We start from the raw sequence: 11,912 nt of genomic DNA, 5'->3' as shown, positions 1-11,912 counted from the left end.
GTCAGGGGGTCTGAGCAAGACTTCTTTGGCTTGTTGGTATCTTAGGACTGGGCAAGGGATACCAAACCGAATCCTCCGACCTTCCTATATGATCACCTCACTCGCATTTTCGATAGCCGATCTATTTCATTTAGTTATCCAGGGCTTGGTTTTACTCTGTCTTATGACATCTTGCCCAATGACCTCTTGAGTTATTCTAGTGACTCGGCTTCCACCATTTCCTTGTCTTATTATTCAGACCTTTCATTATTTCAAAGGGACTCTGAAGTTGCTGTTACCTACATATCCTCCAACCACTTATACAATACTCGGGACTAGATGACTTACGTTCAGAAATAATAAAGATTAACAAAAATATGGATTGGCCGACGCGAAAGCAAACTAGAGCACAACCTACCTTTGTATTTTCAAGCGTGATATGATCTTAAAGAAAATAACATGCATAAAAAGAAGAAAGGAAATACGTAAAACAAGAACTAAACTTAATAAAATGGCAATATGAACAATGACCTGTAAGGAGTCGAATCTAGTGAACTAACTACAGAATCACAAAATGTAATAAAATCGCAAGTTGATAGCCGGGAGACTAAGGTTCGCCTTGGAACAAAGAGTACTTCACTAAATGCAATCGAGTCAAAATTGTACCCGAGTTTAAATGAGATTGAGCATGGACGATGGAAGTGAAAATAAAGATAACAAGGAACTGAAAAATATGAACGCTACGGGATAATGAACGAGCTGAAAATAGAGAGTTTCAGTGTTGAAAATCTTTTAAGAAAACACTTCAGGAAACTGGTTCCAAAAGTCCTTCTTATGAAAGCAGAGTAACGATCTGAATTAAATTTCAGAGTTCTTCCACTATAGTAACTACCTCCTTTTTTTCGTCCTCTTTTGAACAGTTTTCATGCAGGTATTTATAGGAATCGGGTGCTCCATCTGAAGGGTCAAGATCTATTTTGAGGGAGATGGAGGGTCAGGATTTCAAAGGACATGATTTGAGGCTCGAGAATTAAAGAGAATCAGAACGGACGGCCGAGATCTCTTTCAGAATATTTGTCCTTTTCCTCTTCTAATCTGACGGTCCGAAACTTTGTTGACCTGGGCGATCCAAGGGCTGGGAATAAAAGGCGCCGGTCTTGTCGTCTTCTCCTTTGATCTAAAGGCTCTGGACTCGTCCTTGCAAGTGAGATCAACGGTGGAGATTGGGATGTACAGGACTGTCATGACATACTCTGGCACCTGTCAGCATTGTGGGCGATTCTCAGGCGTGCGGTGGAGATCTCGTCTGCAACGCTTTAACTACCTTGGTTCTGATTCTGACGACGGTTATTGGGATTTGTCTTATTCTCTTTGCCTTCCGATCTTCCCTCTTTCTGATCTTCTTGACACGCTCCCTTTTTGATCTTTCATACCGGTCTCCCCTCTTCCGATCTCTATCATTCCGATCCTTTCCTTAATCAGGCCCGGTCCGGTCAAAGCATTAATTTCCCCTCGATTCCCGAAGCGTCCGCTTCGTTTTCTGCTTAGCAATAAATGCCTGGTTTCTCCCTATATATACCCATGACAGAAGAAACTTCCCTCATTCGATTTTCCTCTCTCCCTTCTTACTTTCCTATTCTAGCTGCTCCGGCAGTAGTTCTGACCACGATTGTGGCTTTTGATCCCTTTCCGATGGACCTCTTTATTCCCCGACTGAAAATTTACGATCCCGGTGAACGGGGAATCGTGATGACCTTATCTGATAACAGTGAGAGAACTGGACTAATTGACCGATCTGGATCAAGGACCTCGCTTCTATTGACCTCGAATCGTTCGACCGATACAAACGGCAAACTGATTTCAGGCGAGAAGACTGCTAGTATTCCCCTAATCTCCGGTGACTGCCCCTTGGCGTTCATCCGGCTCCTCTCCGCACTGGGTGTTCCGACAGCGGCTCGGTTTCGAGCGGTAACATCGATGACAACGTCTCTCATCCTCATGGGAGTCATAGTCATCCCATCTGAGCTGTACATCTATCCGATGTCAATAGCCGGTCTCCTGGTCAAACGCATCTTTTGACTCAACCACGAGACTAGGCTTTGACATAGGCCTTTTAGATAGGATGTTCCACCGGTCTCTAGAGATCGCCCAAATGATGTAATTAGACCTTTAATGTAATCCGATCTCTAGAGATCGCCCAAATGATGTAATTAGACCTTTCATGTAATCCGATCTCTAGAGATCGCCCAAATGATGTAATTAGACCTTTAATGTAATCCGATCCCTAGAGATCGCCCAAATGTAATCCGATCATTTTGGAAATAAAAATCTTATTTTGTCAATTATCATTTTATTGATTATTTTTCGATCTCTGATGTGTTTGTCCGATCTGGTTCCTAACTGAACAACCCTTAACTGATCCACAATTCGAAATATTTATCTTAATATGCCGATCTTTAATTAGCCGTTCTCTTTATGGAATTTTGGAATATTCGAGAGACGTGTCAGAACAGCTGGCGAGTCCCGCTAACCGATGCATTGCCTGGAACATCGTGAGCATTAAATGCTCAGATGAGTATAAATAGGAGTGGGGGTTAGCCAATTGCTCTCTTACGTCCTTTTCAGCACCTCGCGAGCGACTTCAAAATTCTCTCGATTTTTCAAGCTCTTCCGACACCGATCAAGCTCCGGTAAGGGTTTTGATCCTTCTTTTACTTTAAATTCTTTACTTCCTTTGAAAATGAGCGGCGCCGAAGGTCAGAGAGCGGCAAGCCCCCTTTCCGTTCACGTTTCATGGTCATCGGATGAAGTAGAGGTGGTTGGGCCAAGCGTGCGACCCGAACCTCCTAAGGTCTCGGTTCCAGCTCAGGGGCAAGCATCATCATCAAGGCACGCGCCTTCTTCAGGGAGAGAGAACCTTCCTATGGACGAGCTGCCGTCAATCTTGCAAGAAACTGACCTGCAATCGTTCAGCCAGGAGTACAACATCCGGCCCGATTCATATGAACTCATCCGGTGTCACGGCGATCACCGAGCCGATCACTTCTTTGAAGAGAACGATATGATCATGGTTTACGAGGAACAATTAAAAGCCGGGCTGCGGTTCCCTCTCGATGACTTCTTCAAAGAAGTTCTAAAATTTTTCCAAGTGTGCATCGCCCAAGTTCATCCAAACTCGTGGAGGATATTAGCAGCCTTCCGAGGCCTCTGCCGAGCTAAAGGATTCCGTCCTACGCCTAAAGTGTTCGCTGAACCGCATAGATTAACCCGTCGAAAGGACGACGAGTACTGGTTCTTCCAGGCGAAGCCACATTGCGGGCTTTTCACTGACCTGCCTTCTTCCCTGAAAAATTAGAAGAACCGCTTCTTCATTTTAAGAAGCAAAATTCCGAACGGCTTTGAGGGTTTCCCTCGTAGCTGGCTACACCAAGGCCCCTTAATTCCGAAGCGCCTCGTATTGAATAGGGAGGAAGGCCTGATGGTGATGGAGCTGAAAGAACAGGCGAGCAGGAAGAAGTTCTCTTACCTGGATGCAGTGACTGCCGAACTTCATCACTGGACAATGGAGTTGATCACCGGCCAAGATCGCGAGCTTCAGCTCTCTGACCTCGGCATCGGTACTTTCTACATCTCAGATCTCAGGACCTTAGCGATCTCACTGACCTCTTCTTTGTGCAGGTATGGCAAGAGACGAAGCCTCCAAGGAGAACCGGAAGTGAAAGAGGGAGATCTCCCGGAAAGTACAGGAGATGAAGCAAGCTGAGGAAATGCAGACACCCAGGCATGAGCCCGGGGAAATACGAGAGGGCCCACCTCAACCTTCGGGACCGCCAGTCGTAGAAGCTGTTCGATCTCCTCCTCGCCGAGAAGAGCCGCCTCCACCTCCTCCAGTTGCTCCAAGCGCAGAAGGGGGTCCTTCTCAACCTTCTGTGAGGCCCTTTTCTCGTAGCGCTCAAGTGCTGGTCGCTTCCCTGGAGAAGAACCGGACTGTTCGGGAGAACCCAGGTTTTGCCAAAGTCTTGGGGTCTTCCATCTGCCTACGGGAGGATCGGGATAGGCTGTCTCCAGACAACCTTGACGACATCTTGACCCGATCCATGAGTCTGAACGTAGAGTGCTTGGTGAATCAGTACATAGTCCGGGAAAAAACTCATCGCCTGGGTAAGGAGGTTGAGAAGAAGAGTCAGGAAGTGGCTTCCCTCCGATCCCAACTCTCATCCGCTCGGGATTGCATATGTGAAATTGAGGGGCGGATGAAGTACTATGAGGACAAGCTGGCCGAACAAGCTCATGTTCTGGCTGAACGGGATCATGCTCTTGGAGAAGTTTAGGCGCTCTGGGCCAACGAAGCTGCTCACATCGCTCAACTTACTGAGGAGCTTAAGGCAAAAGAAGAAGAGATGGTGACAGGAGTGGCCAGTGCTTATGTGAATGCCCACAGAGATCTCCTGGCTGAGCTCAAGAAGCGTTACCCTGAGGAGGACTTCTCTTGGATGGCCAACCTGGCTCCCGAGGATGAAGGTGAGGAGAGTGAGGAGGAGGCTGAGGGTGAGAGGGGAGACGGACAAAATGTAGATCAGGCTGGGGGTAATCCTCTAGCTGAATGACTTGTACAAATTCTTGAAATGAAATGAAATGAAATGCCTCTTTTGTCCGATGAATAGCTGTGATCGGAAAATTTCTAAATTTTTGAACACTTGATTGTCTGAGTATGTTAAAATAACTGAAAGTGATTATTAACCTAAGTGTGAGAGATCGGAAAACACAATGTGCATGCGATCGGTAAGGAACCAACGCTAAACGGGACTTAATTAAAATTGAAAATTTGGCTTGAACATTTAAGATCGGGATCTTCATTAAACCGAATTGGAACCTTAACTTGATTATTCCTAAACTTTTAAAAGGGAGGTCGACCATGAAATTGGTGACATGAAGATCTGGTGTTGGTTCAATTTTATTTAACAGGAGAGATCGGGAATGTAGTTGACTGGTCAGGAAGTTTGACAATTGGCTTGAGAGATCGGTGAGTGATTTGAAAGACCGGTAAGGCTTTAACTGATATGAGGACTTAGCATTGATTCAATTCTTTGTGGAGAGAGATCGGAAAGGTGGTTAACTGACAAGGAGAGATCAGAAATGTAATTGGCTGGCAAAAGGAGACTTAGTGCTGAGCATCGGTTTTGAAGTTTATTGATTCTAGGGATCGGCCGAAATATGGTGTCGACAGGTAAGAAAGAGTTCTGATGATATTAAGAGTTAATATCATATCTCATTGCTAATTAGTGATGAGCCTAGTGAGTCACATACATGCACAAATTAATCACCAAGTACAATATGATTTAATTGATTAATTAAAGAGTTTAATTGATTAATTAAATAAGTTTGGTTTGCAATGAGATTGCAAAGTCCCTAGCATGGCTTGAAACTAAATTTAGGTTATTGGATGTATAGTATAAGTTAAATTTATATTTAAAGTGTTTAAATATGAATTTAATTGTGAGAAATTAATTAATAGAGATTAATGAAGGAACGGAAGCATGAAAAATCAAGTTTATACCATTGAATTCAAAAATTTTCACCTAGGGTCACATGCATCATGCAAGATTTATTTTTATCTATTTGATTTCAATGATAAACAACATATTAAAACTCTTTTAATATGTTTTTGGATCTGTATTTGCCATTTAAGATTTTAAAATTAATCAGATTAATTTTAAAACCCTAGATTAAATCAAGAACAAATACACTAACCTCTTGATGCACTGCAGTGTATTTGCGCCTTTAAGATGCGTCTTCAGGACACCAGATGTTGTCCCTCTAGCTCGTCCACACCAAGAACACCTATGGCAGCCCTTGAACAACTTCTAAAGCTTTTTCTATTATTTAGAAAATCAAGTTCTGCCTTTTAAGAGATTAAAGATGTAAACAGGACACTAAAAATAATTTCTAGTATTTTTAATTCAAGAGATTATTTGTTAATCTCTTGGAAAGATGAGAGAAGAAGATGAAGAAGACATAAACCTTCTTGGGTGGCGGCACCAAAGAAAGAGGCTGCTGGTTGTGTTATTTTTAATTCATAACAACACTTATATAGCTAGGTCAACACATTAAACCCTTGCCACATGTCACCCTCTGCTTGGTTCTAGGTTTAATTGACCCAATCACATTGTGCCAAGTGTCAAACCTATATTTAATCTTAATTTTAATCATCTTACATCATTAAAAGATATTTGACAAGCTTATGTGTAATGCCATGTGTCACCATCTCATGGTGGTGCCACATGCCACCCTGTGAAAAGACCAAAATGCCCCTGTGTCTTAATTTTGAGTTCTCAACCTAAAATAATTATTTCTCTTCTTCTAATCAATTTATATAAAATATAAATTAATTAATTAATCTTTATTAATTAATTTCTCATTAATTAAATTCATATTTAAACACTTTAAATATAAATTTAACTTATACTGTACATCCAATAATCTAGATTTGGTTTCAAGTCATGTTAGGGACTTTGCAATCTAATTGCAAACCAAACCTATTTAATTAATCAATTAAACTCTTTTATTATTTAATTAAATCATATTTAATTAGGGGATAACTTGTGTATGTGTGTGACTTACTAGGCTCATCACTAATTGGCAATGAGACATGATATCAACTCTTAATATCATTAGAACTCTTTCTTACCATAAATGTTTCTCTAAATCATTTTATGCACCTCATAGACCATGGTTAACACCTAGCATAGCATGCCATGGCTACCCAATTAGTAATAAGGTTTACCTTAAATGAACCTATAATCATATATTACCATGCACTAGAATCTCTCTGTTACAAAATCCCAACTCAAGCTGGAGTCATGGTTTATGTCAAACCCCATTTGCTAAGAATATTATGTTCTCTTTTAATTCCAGTTCTTGATTAAAAGATTTTCTCATCAGAAACTCTTTTCTGAATAAATCTATCTGTCCTGACTAGGAACTTGAAACATCAAGAACAATTAAATGAACATAGGATTTTATCTCTATTTGCTTAGAGGAACAGATTCCATCTTGATCAACACCTACCTCCATATATAATTAGTAGGAGCTAACACATGCCCAAATACCCATACACAGTACAAGTATGAAAACAGTATCAAACTCAAACCACCTATATACAAGATAACTGTGCTATCTCAGGTCTAAAGATTATACGCACTGATATGATTTATGACAATGCATTGACAAGAGTAAACTCCATGTGCTTGTCATAAGTGTCACTGGTTCGGCCTACTTATCATTTATAAGTGTCTATCATGTTTGTCATATGGCATGAGACTCACCATTCCATCTTTTTTATATCTCATATAAATAATTTGGAAACAAATATGAATATAATCTTTCTGGATAAGTCATGTCCTTATTATGAAGTATCCATGATTGTGAACCTATTTATGATACTTTGTACTAGAAATACTGTCACTCATATTCTTAACAACTTAAGAATAGAATTTCTAACAAAATATCAATGGACCTTTTCTATTACACATAAATATATTATGTAAACGGAAAAGTGGAAATGCCTTTTATTAATAAAACATGTACAAGATACATACTAAATGATATGTTCTAGGGCATACTACTAACAATCTCCCACTAGCACTAGAGCCATTCATTACAATATCTTAGACCCATCTTTTCAAGATGTCAGTCTAGCTGAGTCTGTGACATAGGCTTAGTGAATGGATCAGCTGGATTTTTAGCTGATGCTATTTTTCGCATGGCTACATCGCCTCGTCCAACTATTTCTCTGATAATGTGGTAGCGCCTTTCTATGTGTTTGGATTTCTGGTGAGACCTGGGTTCCTTAGCCTATATGACTGCTCCATTGTTGTCACAGTGTAGTGGAACTGCTGACTCAATGGAAGGAACTACTGTAAGTTCTGTCATGAACTTCTTTATCCAAACAGCTTCCTTTGCCGCATCTAATGCAGCAATATACTCAGCCTCTGTAGTGGAATTTGCAGTCGTGCTCTGTTTGGAACTCTTCCAACTGACTGCACCTCCATTACCAATGAACATATATCCAGAGGTAGAGTTTCTATCATCGATATCTGATTGGAAATCAGAATCAGAATAACCATCCAATTGCAAGTCTCCACCTCTATAGATCAAGAATAAATTCTTAGTTCTTCTCAAGTACTTAAGGATATTCTTGACAGCTATCCAGTGTTCTAAACCTGGATTGGATTGATACCTGCTAGTCAAACTAACAGCATATGCGATATCCAGCCTAGTACACAACATTGCATACATTAAACTTCCAATAATCGAAGCATATGGAATCCTAGCCATCTTATTTCTTTCTTCAGGTGTCTTTGGAGACATCTCTTTAGAAAAATGGATACCATGTCTCACTGGTAACAATCCTCTCTTGGAATCAAGCATGTTAAGCCTCTTTAACACCTTTTCCAAGTATAGACTTTGGGATAAACTAATTATTCTTTTCGCTCTATCTCTATAGATGCGAATCCCAAGAATATAGGTTGCCTCTCCTAAGTTTTTCATGGAGAATGTATTTGACAACCATACATTTACAGTTGTTAACATACCTGTGTCATTACCCATCAACAGTATGTCATCTACATATAAGACGAGGAAAGTGATAGCACTGTCACTAACCTTCTTATATACACATGGCACATCCTCATTTTTGAGAAAACCAATTGATTTAATGGCTTCATCAAAACGGATGTTCCAACTCCTCGAAGCTTGCTTCAACCCATAAATGGATCGCTTTAGCTTGCATACCTTAGAACCATCTTGGGATTCAAAACTCCTAGGTTGTTCCATGAAAATATTCTCTTCAATGTATCCATTGAGAAAAGCTGTTTTGACATCCATTTGCCAAATCTCAGAATCATAGTATGCAGCTATTGCTAATAGAATCCTAATTGATTTAAGCATGGCAACAGGCGAGAAAGTCTCCTCATAGTCGATTCCTTGCCTTTGGCGAAACCCTTTCACTACTAGCCTTGCCTTATAGGTCTCTACCTTTCCATCAGAACCAATTTTCTTCTTGAAAACCCATTTATTCCCTATAGGTACAATACCTTCAGGTGGGTCAATAAGATCCCAAACTTGATTCTTATATATGGAATCAATCTCGGATTTCATAGCATCAATCCATTTTGAAGAGTCTATATCTGATATAGCTTCTTCATAGGTAAGTGGATCATCTCCATGATCTACTTCTTCATAAGTAGACAACTCTTGTTCTTCTTCATGAAGGAAACCATATCTCACTGGTGGATAAGATACCCTGGTTGTTCTACGAGGAATAACTGTAGACGTTTCATCAATGGGTGTAGGTTGACTAGATGTATCTATATCCATCTAATCTGTTGGTTGGTCAGAATTCTCCAATTCCAACTCTATTTGCCTTCCTTTGCCTCTTTCTTGAACCAACTGTTGTTCAAGAAATGTGGCATCTCTACTTACCACAACCTTTTGTGAAGTAGGCAAATAAAAATAATATCCAAAACTATCTTTTGGATATCCAACAAATCGACCTTTTTCTGATCTGGTTTTCAATTTATTAGTGTTCAGCTTTTTGATATAAGATGGACAACCCTAAATCTTAACATGCTTAAGACTTGGTTTTCTTCCATGCCATATCTCATAAGGTGTGGAAGAAACTGATTTTGATGGAATCCTATTCAGAATATACAAAGCTGATTCTAATGCAAATCCCCAAAAGGAGATTGGCATATCAGTATAGCTCATCATACTACGTACCATATCCAATAGGTACGATTTCTCCTTTCAGATACACCATTCAACTGTGGCGTTCCTGGAGGAGTCAGCTGGGAAACAATGCCGTGCTCTCTCAAGTATTCATCAAATTCAGTACTTAAATATTCACCTCCACGATCTGATCGAAGAGCTTTAATACTCTTTCCTGTTTGATTTTCTACTTCAGATTTAAATTCTTTGAATTTTTCAAAGGATTCATGTTTGTATTTCATCAAATACAAATACCCATACCTTGATTTATCATCAGTAAAGGTAATAAAGTAATGAAAACTGCCTCTAGCCATTTCCTTAAATGGACCACATACATCACTATGTATTAGCTCTAAAATATTTTCAGCCCTTAGCCCTTGTCCAATAAAGGGTGATCTAGTCATTTTGCCCTGAAGGAAAGATTCTCAAGTTGGAGTAGGCTCAGAGCCCAATGAGGATAGAATCCCCATTTTCTCTAATTTTGCAATCCTATCTTCTGCAACATGACATAACCTTAAGTGCCAAATATATTTTGAACTTGAGTTGGTTTTCACCATGGCATTGCATTCATTTAGATCACTTGCATTTATTTTGTGTTTGTCATTATTATCTAAATAATAAAGACCTTCATTCATATAACCCAAACCAATATATTTATTTCCAAAATAAATATTGCAAACATCATCTGTGAATTGAAATTCATAGCTATTTCTAGTCAAACTAGATATAGAAATGATGTTCATATAAAATATTATCCAAACACAAAACATGTCCAAACATGTAAAAAGATTTAGATCCTATGGCTAAAGCTTCAACAGTTGAACCATTGCCAATCCAAACTCTAACATCTTGAGAACGCAAGCTGCTACTATTTGCCAGTTCTTGCATATCATTAGAAATGTGAGAACTGACACCAGTATCTAAAACCCAAGCTATAGATGAACTATGAGTATCATCAGAATCTAAATAACAAGATATGGACATACCTTCTGAAGGTTTATCCTTCTTGTCCTTCAGAGAAGCAAGATACTCTAGGCAGTTCCTTTTCCAGTGCCCATCCTTCTGGCAGTGGAAACACTTTCCTTTGCCTCCATCAGCTTTAGTCATCCCTTTCTGTTTAGCTATTTTCTTAGAAGGACCAGGAATCTGAGGTTTCTTTTTCTTATTGCCCTTCTTCTTGTTGGACTTTCCAACAGAAGAAGATGCAATCAAAGTTAACTCTTTTCCTTTATTGCCCGGCATATTCTTTTGGGCAATAACCAGCATGTTGAGTAAACTAGCTAAGGTGCATTCCTGTTTAGTCATATAGAAATTTGTCACAAAATTCTCAAAAGACTCAGGAAGGGACTGAAGAATCAAATCCGTCTGTAGTTGGAAATCCATGTTGAAGTCAAGATGTTCCAGCTGCTCAATTAGCCGAATCATCTTGTGGACATGATCCCCAACATTTTGTCCCTCAGACATCCTCATGCAGAACAGCTGCCTAGATATCTCGTACCTAGCATTCCTACTGTGCTCACCATACAACTCTTGTAGGTGAAGGAGGATCTCACTTGCACTCTGCATGTTCTCATGCTGCTTCTGTAACTCATTACTCATGGAAGCAAGCATGTAACACTTAGCTCTCATATCATGCTCCTTCCACTTGTCCAAAGTTTCATGTTCCTCTTGAGTGGCCTCTAGAGGTAAGGGACTAGGAACATTTGAATCTAGAACATATCCTATATGTTCAGGGTTCAGGATAAGTTTCAAATTTCTTAGCCAATCAGAGAGATTAGGTCCTGTCAACCTATTGCGATCAAGTATGCTTGCAAGGATATTGGATGGTGGTGGTTGTTCTGTGCTTATTATTATCAGAAAATTAACTGCAGAAAATAACCAGATTAATTAGTAAATATATCATGTAATTAACCAAAATGATTATGGTCTTTTAATTAAATTGGTCCTCCCACTAACTTAGCGAATCCTACACTTCCAAAGTAGAAAACGGAAATCCTAGTTGGATGGATTTCTAGTGGGTGATTGAATTCTTATAATTCTATTGATCATCTTCAGGTACATCCATTATTGGAATTACAATAAACTATAAGTGAGCAACTCCTTGCCCATCACATCTCATGTGAGGTTCAATCCTTTACCTAGCCCCTAATACTCAAAATCTCAGG

Source organism: Hevea brasiliensis, chromosome 6 (genome assembly GCF_030052815.1).
Source record: "Hevea brasiliensis isolate MT/VB/25A 57/8 chromosome 6, ASM3005281v1, whole genome shotgun sequence".
Taxonomy (NCBI): Eukaryota; Viridiplantae; Streptophyta; class Magnoliopsida; order Malpighiales; family Euphorbiaceae; genus Hevea; species Hevea brasiliensis.
This window is presented reverse-complemented; position numbering follows the sequence as displayed.